Raw genomic sequence first — 10,442 nt, 5'->3', positions numbered from 1 at the left:
TCTATATATGTGTGTAATATATATGTATAAACATTTATTTCTATCACAAAAAGAAGTGCTTAAAATCCAAAGGCTAATAAGTAATTTAAAGGCAGTTAGCTGAGGGGCAGCTAGGTGGTGCAGTAGATGGAGCTCCAGCCCTGAAGTCAAGAGGACCTGAGTTCAAATTTGCCATCAGAGAATAATTACCTAGCTGTGTGACCTTTGGCAAGTCACTTAACCCTGTTGCCTTGCAAAAAATTTTAAAAAATTTAATTTTAAAAAAAGGCAGTCAGGTGGCTCTATATAGAGTGCCAGGTCTAGAGTCAGGAAGACTCATCTTCCTGAGTACAAATCTGATTTCTGATACTTACTAGCTGTGTGACCCCTGGGTATGTCACTCTAAGCCTCTTTGCTTCAGTTTCCCCATCTGTAAAATGAACTGGAGAAGGAAATAGCAAACCTCTCCATATTTTTGCCAAGAAAATTTGAAACAGGGTCAAAAGTCAGACGTGACTGAAAACAATAAGAAACTAAAACAACTAGTACTGGTAATGTGCTCCTTTTGGGGAGGATGAGACTGGCAAATCACTTGAGTCCAATATGACTACAATGAGATCAAAGCCAAACCACTCATTCCTGCTCCAATATGTGGAGCCCCTGAGCATGAAGGACCCCAGACTGCCTAAGAAAGCACAAACCTACCCAAGTCAGAAAAATGGAGCAGGTTAAAGCATCCCTGATGATCAGTTTTGGGAGGGGGCTTCTGGAGTGAACACTATATACTTGATTGAGAGATAGGAAGACCCAGTCTCAAAAAATAAAAACAAAACAAACCCTGAGAAGAAAACTCTAACTCTTATATTCTCCCCAAATGTTGATACTTAAAACATTAAAACATGAAAACCTTAATGGGCATTCCCCCACACACACACACACACCTCCTTGGCTCTGAACTCTCTGAACAGTTATCTCAAAGTCTATGTCCTTTTATTTAATTAGAGATTTTATTTGAGTTTTACAATTTTCCCCCAATCTTGCTTCCCTCCCCCCACCCCCAACAGAAGACAATCTGTCAGTCTTTACATTGTTTCCATGGTATACATTGATTCAAATTGAGTGTGATGAGAGAGAAATCATATCCTTAAGGAAGAAACATAAAGTATAAGAGATAGCAAGATCAGACAATAAGATATCAGGTCTTTTCCCCTAAATTTAAGGTAACAGACCTTGGTCTTTGTTCAAACTCCACATTCTTTCTCTGGATACAGATGGTATTCTCCATCACAGACAGCCCAAAATTGTACCTGAATGTTGCACTGATGGAATGAGCGAGTCCATCAAGGTTGAACATCACCCCAATGTTGCTGTTAGGGTGTACAGTGTTTTTCTGGTTCTGCTCATCGTGCTCAGCATCAGTTCATGCAAATCCTTCCAGGCTTCCCTGAAATCCCATCCCTCCTGGTTTCTAATAGAACAATAGTGTTCCATGACATACATATACCACAGTTCGCTAAGCCATTTCCCCAATTGAAGGACATTTACTTAATTTCCAATTCTTTGCCACCACAAACAGCTGCTATGAATATTTTTGTACAAGTGATGTTTTTACCCTTTTGCATCATCTCTTCAGGGTATAGACCCAGTAGTGGTATTGCTGGATCAAAGGGTATGAACATTTTTGTTGCCCTTTGGGCATAGTTCCAAATTGCTCTCCAGAAAGGTTGGATGAGTTCACAGTTCCACCAATAATGTATTAGTGTCCCAGATTTCTCACATTCCTTCTAACATTGATCATTATCCTTTCTGGTCATGCTGGCCAGTCTGAAAGGTGTGAGGTGGTACCTCAGGGAAGCTTTAATTTGCATTTCTTTAATGAGTAATGATTTAGAGCAATTTTTCATATAACTACGGATTGCTTTGATCTCATCTGTAAATTGTCTTTGCATATTCTTTAACCATTTGTCAATTGGGGAATGTCAAAGTCTATGTCCTTTGACTGGCCATTGGCCTCATTTCATCATTTTTTTCTCCAAGAAGCGTGTAGTATTGCAGCTTCTTCCTACTACTAATCGGCTCTGAGTGAGGGTCCTGGGAATTTTCAACCCTATTCATGAGGTTGCCTCCCAGATTGGAAAGATCCCACTTGTTCGGTTACTTATGCAGATGGAAAGAAGCCCAGGGACTCAAGATCCAGCATGTGTTGGCTCCTAGAGAGGAACAACGGGCACTGGAGAATGTCCTCAGGCCTGTGCTATACACTCTCACCACTAGCAAGCGCCATGGAGCATAGAGAGCTGGGCTAGTTAAGAAGATTTCAGTTCAAATTCAATCTCAGACACATACTAATAGTATGAGCCTGGGGGAATCACTTAACCTCTGTTTACCTCCATTTCCTCTTTTGTCTAAGGGTTGTTTGAGGATCACAGGAGATAATATTTGCTAAAGTACTATATAAATGCCAGTGATTTTCATTATGAGAAAGAGTAGAAATCATCTTTAAAGTTCAATGCCTGAGTGGTTCTTCCACCTCTTCTGACACTTCTCCAGTGTCCTTAACAGGGTCCAAGGGTCTACTGGATTATTATTCGGAGATATGAGCCCATGGTGGTGATCTCTGACATAGCCAGAGGGCTCAAGTGCTAAAGTCCTATTCCATGGAATAGACTCTCTCTCTCTCTCTCTCTCTCTCTCTCTCTCTCTCTCTCTCTCTCTCTCTCTCTCCATATATATATATATATATGTATATATATATATATATACATATATATATATATATATGGAAAAAGGAGGGAAGGAGGGAGAGAGGGAGGGAGGAAGGGGAAGAAGGGAGGAAGAAGAGGTAGGGAAGGAGAGAAGGAAGGAGGGAAGAAGGGAGGAAGAGTAGGGAAGGAAGGAGGGAAGAAAGGGAGGAAGGGATGGAGGGAAGGAGGGAAGGAGGAAGAAGGAAGGATGGAAGGAAGGAGGGAGGGAAGGAAAGAAGAAAGGGAGGGAGGGAAGGAGGAAGGAAGAATGGGGATGGAGGAAAGAAAGGAAAAAAGAAAGAAAGAAAGAAAGAAAGAAAGAAAGAAAGAAAGAAAGAAAGAAAGAAAGAAGAAAAGGACAAAGTGAGAAGAAGAGGAAGAGAGAGAGAAAGGAGTTAAAGGAGAGGGGAGGGAGGGAAGAAGAAAGGAAGGAAAGACAATTTAATGGGGAAGACAATATACAAAAGGAAGCTGAAAGCCAGAGGGAGTCTGTGGGGAAGAAGGCAGGAAGGTCAAGCCTGTGGCCAGGTAGGAAATGAAGAGATGGCTGGCCTGCTCTCCTTCCTTAAATGGAGGTTCTGGGAAGAGCTCTCCATCTCCATCCCTTCCAACAAGGGGGTATTTGAGGGGCAGAGGGTACTGATGAGATGTGAGTTCCAGGGTTGAGGTCTTGCAAGATGAGGTTCCTGAAGCATATTGTATTGCTAAGTGAGAAGTGTAACTAGGTAAGAAATGAAGAGAGTAGTGTGAAATATGGTTAGGAAAGTAGGTTGGGACCAGAATGTGGAGGGCCTTAAATCTCTGTCTCCTTGAATATTAGTCTAAGGAATGTAGCTTTTAATCTTAAACAAGGCTGTGTAGCCTTGGGCAAGCCACTTAACCCCATTGCCTAGCAAAAAAACTAAAAAAAAAAATCTTAAACCAGAAAAAGACTTTAGTGACCATTTAATCTGATCCCCACATTCTATAGCTGAGGTTCAGATAAATTAAGTAAAGGTCACTTAGCTAATAAATGACAAAGGCTTCTTGATCCCAAGACTTACTGAGCACGAAGGAGAATAAAGAAAAAAGAAAAAGAATAAAGAAACTCCAGAAATGAACAAAGAGATGGAAAGACCAACAATGGGGGTAATTTCAAAAGTAGTCTCAGGTCAAAGTAGTGAAGCAGATGAAAATTATTTTCAATTCCTAAAACATGTTCCCCCACCTCAACTCCCCAAAGACTCAAAGACAATAAAGCCAGATCTTTATTCACTATATCACACTGGGGATAGTTATTTAAGGAAAAGGACTATCTCATCTTTAGATATATATGCAGATGTACTGTGATCAAGTGGAAATGTGAGTCTGAGGTTTCAGAAATAGGCCAGAACCAGAGATTTAGTTTCAGGGAAGCAAATGAGACTATCCAGCTAGAGAGTAGCAAGAATCAAACTTTGTATTGTATACATTAAGGGGACATGAAGAGGATAAAGAGCTAGCTGAGATACAGAAAGAAAAGTGATAGCATTAGGAAAGAGTAAATTACTTCACCCTAAGAAGTAACTAAAGGGATGGTTTTAGAGAAATCTGGGAAGAATTGTAAGAAGAGAAACAAAATGAAGTAAGCATAACTGAAAGAATGTTTTTTTATTTTGTCCTTTTTTCTTGAAGACCATGACATCAGGGAACTAATGCCATGACATGCAAATGAATTGGATTTGAGGAAGTCACTAGCTTCACTTTCTCCTCCAGAGGCATCTGTGTTCAGTGGCCAGATATGAATCAGGGTTGACTGGATTTGAGACACTCAGGTTTAAGTGGCTTGCCCAAGGTCACAGTGTCAAGTGTCTGAGATCGGATTTGAACTCAGGTCCTCATGACTCCAGGGCCGGTACTTTATCCCCTGCACCACCTAACTGTCCTAATTGGAGTCATTTACTGTCAGACTCAACTGAAATGACACCACATTCTAGTTTGGCAGCTTGGCTATTCAGTGGATAGAGCAGTGGGCTTCAAATTAGGATGACTCATTTTTGTGAATTCAAATCCAGCCTCAGATACCTAATAGCTGTGTAACCTAGACAAGATTGCAAGCCACTCTAGTATCTTTGCCAAGAAAACCTCAAATGGAAACATTTACAATCAGACTCAACTGAAATGGTACCACAGGGGTGGCTAGGTGGCGTAGTGGATAAAGCACTGGCCTTGGAGTCAGGAGTACCTGGGTTCAAATCCGGCCTCAGACACTTAATAATTACCTAGCTGTGTGGCCTTAGGCAAGCCACGTAACCCCGTTTGCCTTGCAAAAACCTAAAAAAAAAAAAAAACAACAACAAAAGAAATGGTACCACAAATGATACCAGAAGAAATACAGTAACAACAACATTGTAAAGTGAAACTAACTTTGAAAGGCTAAAGAACTCTGATCACTTGAAGAATCCAACAACTTGAGAGGACTGATGGTGTATTTAGGGTGATAGATTTTCAGACATGATCACTGTATGGATTTGTTTTGCTTCACTAATGAGTCAACAAACATTAATTAAATACCCACTGTAAATACACTAGGTACTGTGTTAAGCAATGGAATACAAAGGCAAAATCAGTCCTGTGCTCAAGGATATCTGAGTCTAATTAGTCACAATTATGGGTTTTTTTTTCCTTTTTGAAGGAGAGGGGAAAGGCAGAGGGGAGAGGGAAACTAGTGATGGGGTTCCTAAAAAAGAAGCAAAGAATGAAAAGAGAAAAATGAAAAGATCAGTGGATCATTTTTTAAAAAAATATACACAAGAGAACTGAAAGCAATTAAAAAGGAAACAATGAACTAGGATGGTTTTGAAATGTTATATGTATTAAATATGCTTTTTATTTTAAAAAGCAAGCTGTAATTAGTAGGGATTCATATTTTCACACATAATCATCTTTTTCTGTTCTACTTTGTATATGGAAATGTTCTCTCTCTTTTTCAGTGATTTTTTTTTTTTGGTTTTTGCAAGGCATTGGGGTTAACTGACTTGCCCAAGGTCACACAACTAGGTAATTATTAAGTGTCTGAGGCTGGATTTGAACTCAGGTCCTCCTGACTCCAGGTCTGGTGTTCTATGCACTATACCACCTAGTTACCCCTTGGTGATTGTTAAATTCAGAATTGTAAAAAATATTTTAAAGTAAGAGGTCAGAGGAAAATCCAGAGAGTACAACCTCTCAGCATCTCTGAAGCCAAAGGAAGAAACAATTTCATTTCCACCCCTTTAAGATGACCAGCCAAACTGACTATTAGTTGTCCCTTGAAATCTATCTCTTTGGGGGTGGCTAGGTGTCGATGTGGATAGAGCCCTGGAGTCAGGAGTACCTGAGTTCAAATTCAGCCTCAGACACTTAATAATTACCTAACTGTGGCCTTGGGCAAGCCACTTAACCCCATTACCTTGAGGGAAAAAAAACTTAAAAAAAAAAGAAATCTACCTTTTTTGTACCCATCAGTTTCCTCAGCTATAAAATGAGAGTATTAGACTAAACCATCTCTAAGGTTCCTTTCAGATCTAAATCAAAGATTTTTTTTTATCATGGATTATCAGAGTTGGAATTAATCTGAGATCTAAATTCAACCTGTGTCAGAACAGGAATCCACTAAGACAGACCCTGACACATGATCAGTCATCCAACCTTTGCTTAAAGACCTATTCTGAAGGGGTTTGCACTGCTTCTAAAGGCTACCATCATATCTGGGGATAGCTCTCCTTGGCCAGAAGGTCAAGAAATTGACTTCTCAGCAACTTCCTGGTTCTGTCCTCCAGGGCCAAGCAGAACAAATCCAATCACTCTTCCAGTCATCAAATACAAGAGAGTTGTCATTCCCCTGATCCCCTACAACCCCAGTTCATCTCCTCTTCTAGATTAACATCCCTCATTCCTTCAACCTATCCATGAATGGCATTTATCTCAAGGTCTTCCTACCATTCTGTTCACTTCTCTAGACATGATCCAGTTTATCAATGTAATTCTTAAAATTCTTAAAATGTGACTTAAAATGTGATATAAAGAGCTGAATACAATATATATACTCAAAGCATAGTATAAGGCAACTAGAGGTACCAGTTCATGAAGTGTTGGGCCTCAAATCTGCTCTGATACTTTCTAACTGTGTGACTCTGGACAAGTCACTTAACTTCAGTTTACCTCCATTTCCTCATCTGTAAAATGGGAATATTAACAGCATCTCCCTTCCTGAGTTGTTGTGAGAATCAAATGACATAAAAATTGGGACTTGGCACAATGTCAGAACCATAGTAGGTATTATGTAAATGTTAGCTATTATTAAGTCAGACTATCACTTTCCAAATGCTGAAGATAATGACTTTGTACATTAACATTTTTCAAATGCTATGTCATACTCTTGACTCATTGAGCTATGATCTCTGTGTTCTTTCCTCCTAAGAGGAACTGTCATTTAGTGGGCATCCCCCAGCTAGTCCTTATGAAGTTATTTTGTTATGAAGATGATACCAAGGTGGGAGGGAGAGTTACTGGTAAATGACAGAGCAAAATCCAATAAATGAAATTTTTTTTAGGTTTTTTTTTTTGGCAAGGCAGTAGGGTTAAATGGCTTGCCCAAGACCACACAGCTAGGCAATTATTAAGTGTCTGAGGCTGGATTTGAACTCAGGTACTCCTGACTCCAGGGCCAGTGCTCTATCCACTGTGGCACCTAGCCACCCCCAAATAGGTGAAATTTAATAAAGATAAATAATAATGAGAAAAAGGATGGAATGTTGAAAGAGAACAGGCCTCAAAGTCAAGAAGATCCTGGCCTCAAGTAGTACTCCTACCATATACAGGCTGTATGACCCTGGGCAAATCTCTGAGAAAGGTTGCAGAGAAACTATCATTCTATATTGACAGAGGAGGTTTCCTCTAGGAAATTTACCATTGAAATCATGGGTCCAGCCCCATCCTCATCCTTTCAAGTTTGCAAAGCATTTTACATAAATGACCTCATTTGTCCTCCTATTGAGTTTCAGAAGATCAGTCTTCCCAAATGCGTTCACAAAGACTTGCAATCCACTCCCATCCTCATCTCTCCCTTTTAGAATTCTCCTGTACTTTCAATGTTCAGCTTAAGTACTGCCTCCTCCATGAAGCCTTCTCTGATTTCCTCCATCTACAATGCCTTCTTTCTCCTTCCTCAAATTTTCCTAGCAACCTCTGTCTTCTTTTTCCTTTCCCCCTTCATAGAATCCTTATATAGTTATCTCCCAGGAAATGGTAAGCTCTTTGAAGTGAGGGGCTGTTTTTCTCATCTTAGGTGATGCAGTAGATAGAGCACCTGTCCTGAAGTCAGAAGGACCCAAGTTCAAATAAATATGAACTGAATCTAACTGAACTAAACTGAGTTGAATTGAAGAAAAGCATAGTTAAGGATCAAATGTTCCAAAGAGAAGGATGAGAATTTTAAAATAGTCAATGGATTTGGCAATAAAGGGGTCATTGGTCACCTTTGAAAGAACTGTATCAGTAGACTAGTGGGTGTGAAAACCAAATTTCAAAGGTCTAAGAATTCTCTTTCTGGGACTGGTGGGGGGGGGGGGGGTATTTGGTCTTAATTTTTTTCAGGAAGTTTGACAGTGAATGAGAAGACAGTAAATGAATGGGATATAAAAGACAAAGGAAAGCTTGTGGAATGAATAAATGAATGAAAAGACATTAAATTTTTACTAGATGCCAGACATTGTTAAATGTTAAAAATACAAAGAGCAGGATAATCCCTACCCTCTAAAAGCTTACATTCTAATAGGAGAAGATGACACATATGGGCAGTGGGTCATGGAGCAGTCAGTCCCAACTATGGCAATGGAGTTGGAGGTTAATTGATGGACTTGTATTTTCTAGAAATCATGGTGGTGATTTGATTCTTGTTCCAAGAAAAAAAGTGGCAATGACTGAAAAAGTGAAAAAACTGAGAAAGAGGAATTCCTTTGGCATCATGGTAAGAAACTGGCTAGGAAGCAACTTGAGGTCTTCTAAGGATGGTGAACTCTTACTAATCAAAAGTCAGAGTTTAGGGGGCTGCTAGGTGGGGCAGTGGATAAAGCACTGGCCCTGGAGTCAGGAGTACCTGGGTTCAAATCCCATCTCAGACACTTAATAATTACCTAGCTGTGTGGCCTTGGACAAGTCACTTAACCCCTGGTTGCCTTGCAAAAAAAAACCCTAAAAAAAAGTCAGAGCTAAAAAGGACTTTAAAGGCTGCCTTAGATGATGACTTTCCAGATTCCTTGGATCAGAAGCCATTTTAATACCATCCTAAATAGAGGATTGTATAAATATGCTACAGATTGTATAAACATACATAGCAAAAGTCATTGGGGTATCTGCTATTTGAGATGATGCATCTTGCTTAGTCTTCTTTTTAGAATTGGTTCTTTCTACAATCCCTTTTCTTCCATGGGAGTCCAGGGAATTCCATGTTTTCACATTCCAGTAAAGTTGGGGAGATAAGGTAGAAAAGCAATTGATGGTTCAGTGGATTGAGTGCTAAACCTCAAATCAGGAGAGACTTGACTTCAAATCCAACCACTTGTGTGACCCTAGGCAAGCCACTTAACCTCAGTTTGTCTCAGTTTCCTTATCTGTGAAATGGAGATAATAACAGCACCTACTTTCAAGGGAGTGGGCATAGTGAATAGAAGGAGACTCTGAAGGAGACTCATCTTCCTAAATTCAAATCTGCCCTCAGACATTTGTGACCTTGAGTAAGTCATTTAATCCTATTTGCCTCCATTTCCACAAATGTGAAATGAGCCAGAGAAGAAAATGGCAAATCACTTGAAGTGAAGTATCTTTGCCAAGAACACTCCAAATGGAGTCACAAAGAGTCAGATTTGCCTAAAAATGACTGAACAACTTCCAAAGGTGTTGTGAAGATCAAGATAATATTAATCAATTGCCGGTCAAACAGTAGGTGCTATACATTCGTCAGAGAAGTTCAGTGAAGTGTTCAGAGTCTTACTGGACTTTAGAGGAGAAACATAAATAAATACACTCATATCCATTTAGCCCTCTAGATGCTTTCCCTCTTCTCCTCCTCCTCCTCCTCTTCTTCCTAAGCCCACTTCTCCAACCCCAAGATAGTTTTCATTTCTTCTCTAAAGCAAAAAGCTTTCTTGCCACCTTCCAGGAAGGAAATTGCTAATTGTTGACTCATTTGCCTGGTCTGAGGAGCAGGAGGAGGGGACAGACATGGGGGAGGAAACTGGAAGCTTAGAACCTAAAGCAGGACATTTGTGATTCATGCTTGGCTAAAATGTGAAAAATGAGGATTGTCAAATCTGTGGCTTCTCTTTTTCCTTGGAGTACCATAGGGGTAGCAGAGGAACTTTAGGAACGTGATTTGTTAGCACCTTACCTATCAGTATCATATTCTGTTGCCCAGGCTCCATAGCAGCCAGGTGGAAGAGATATGGAAAACAAGATCTCTTTTTGATGGGATAGAGCTAAGAGACCCTCACCATGAATGAATGAGCCTCAAGGAATGCAGAAATCTCCACTCTACTCCTCACTCTTTCTTGTCCCTCCCATCCACTCATTTGCCAAATCCTGTTAATTCTACCTTTGTAACATCTCTCCTATATCCCACCTTTTCCCCTCTGAAGCTAGGATCATCATGTTGCAGGTGGTGTATCATCTCCCATGTGGACTATTAGTCTGTGGGGCCTCCAGACCTCCAGTCTCTCCCCT

This window comes from Macrotis lagotis, chromosome 2, assembly GCF_037893015.1.
Source record: "Macrotis lagotis isolate mMagLag1 chromosome 2, bilby.v1.9.chrom.fasta, whole genome shotgun sequence".
Classification (NCBI taxonomy): domain Eukaryota; kingdom Metazoa; phylum Chordata; class Mammalia; order Peramelemorphia; family Peramelidae; genus Macrotis; species Macrotis lagotis.
This window is presented reverse-complemented; position numbering follows the sequence as displayed.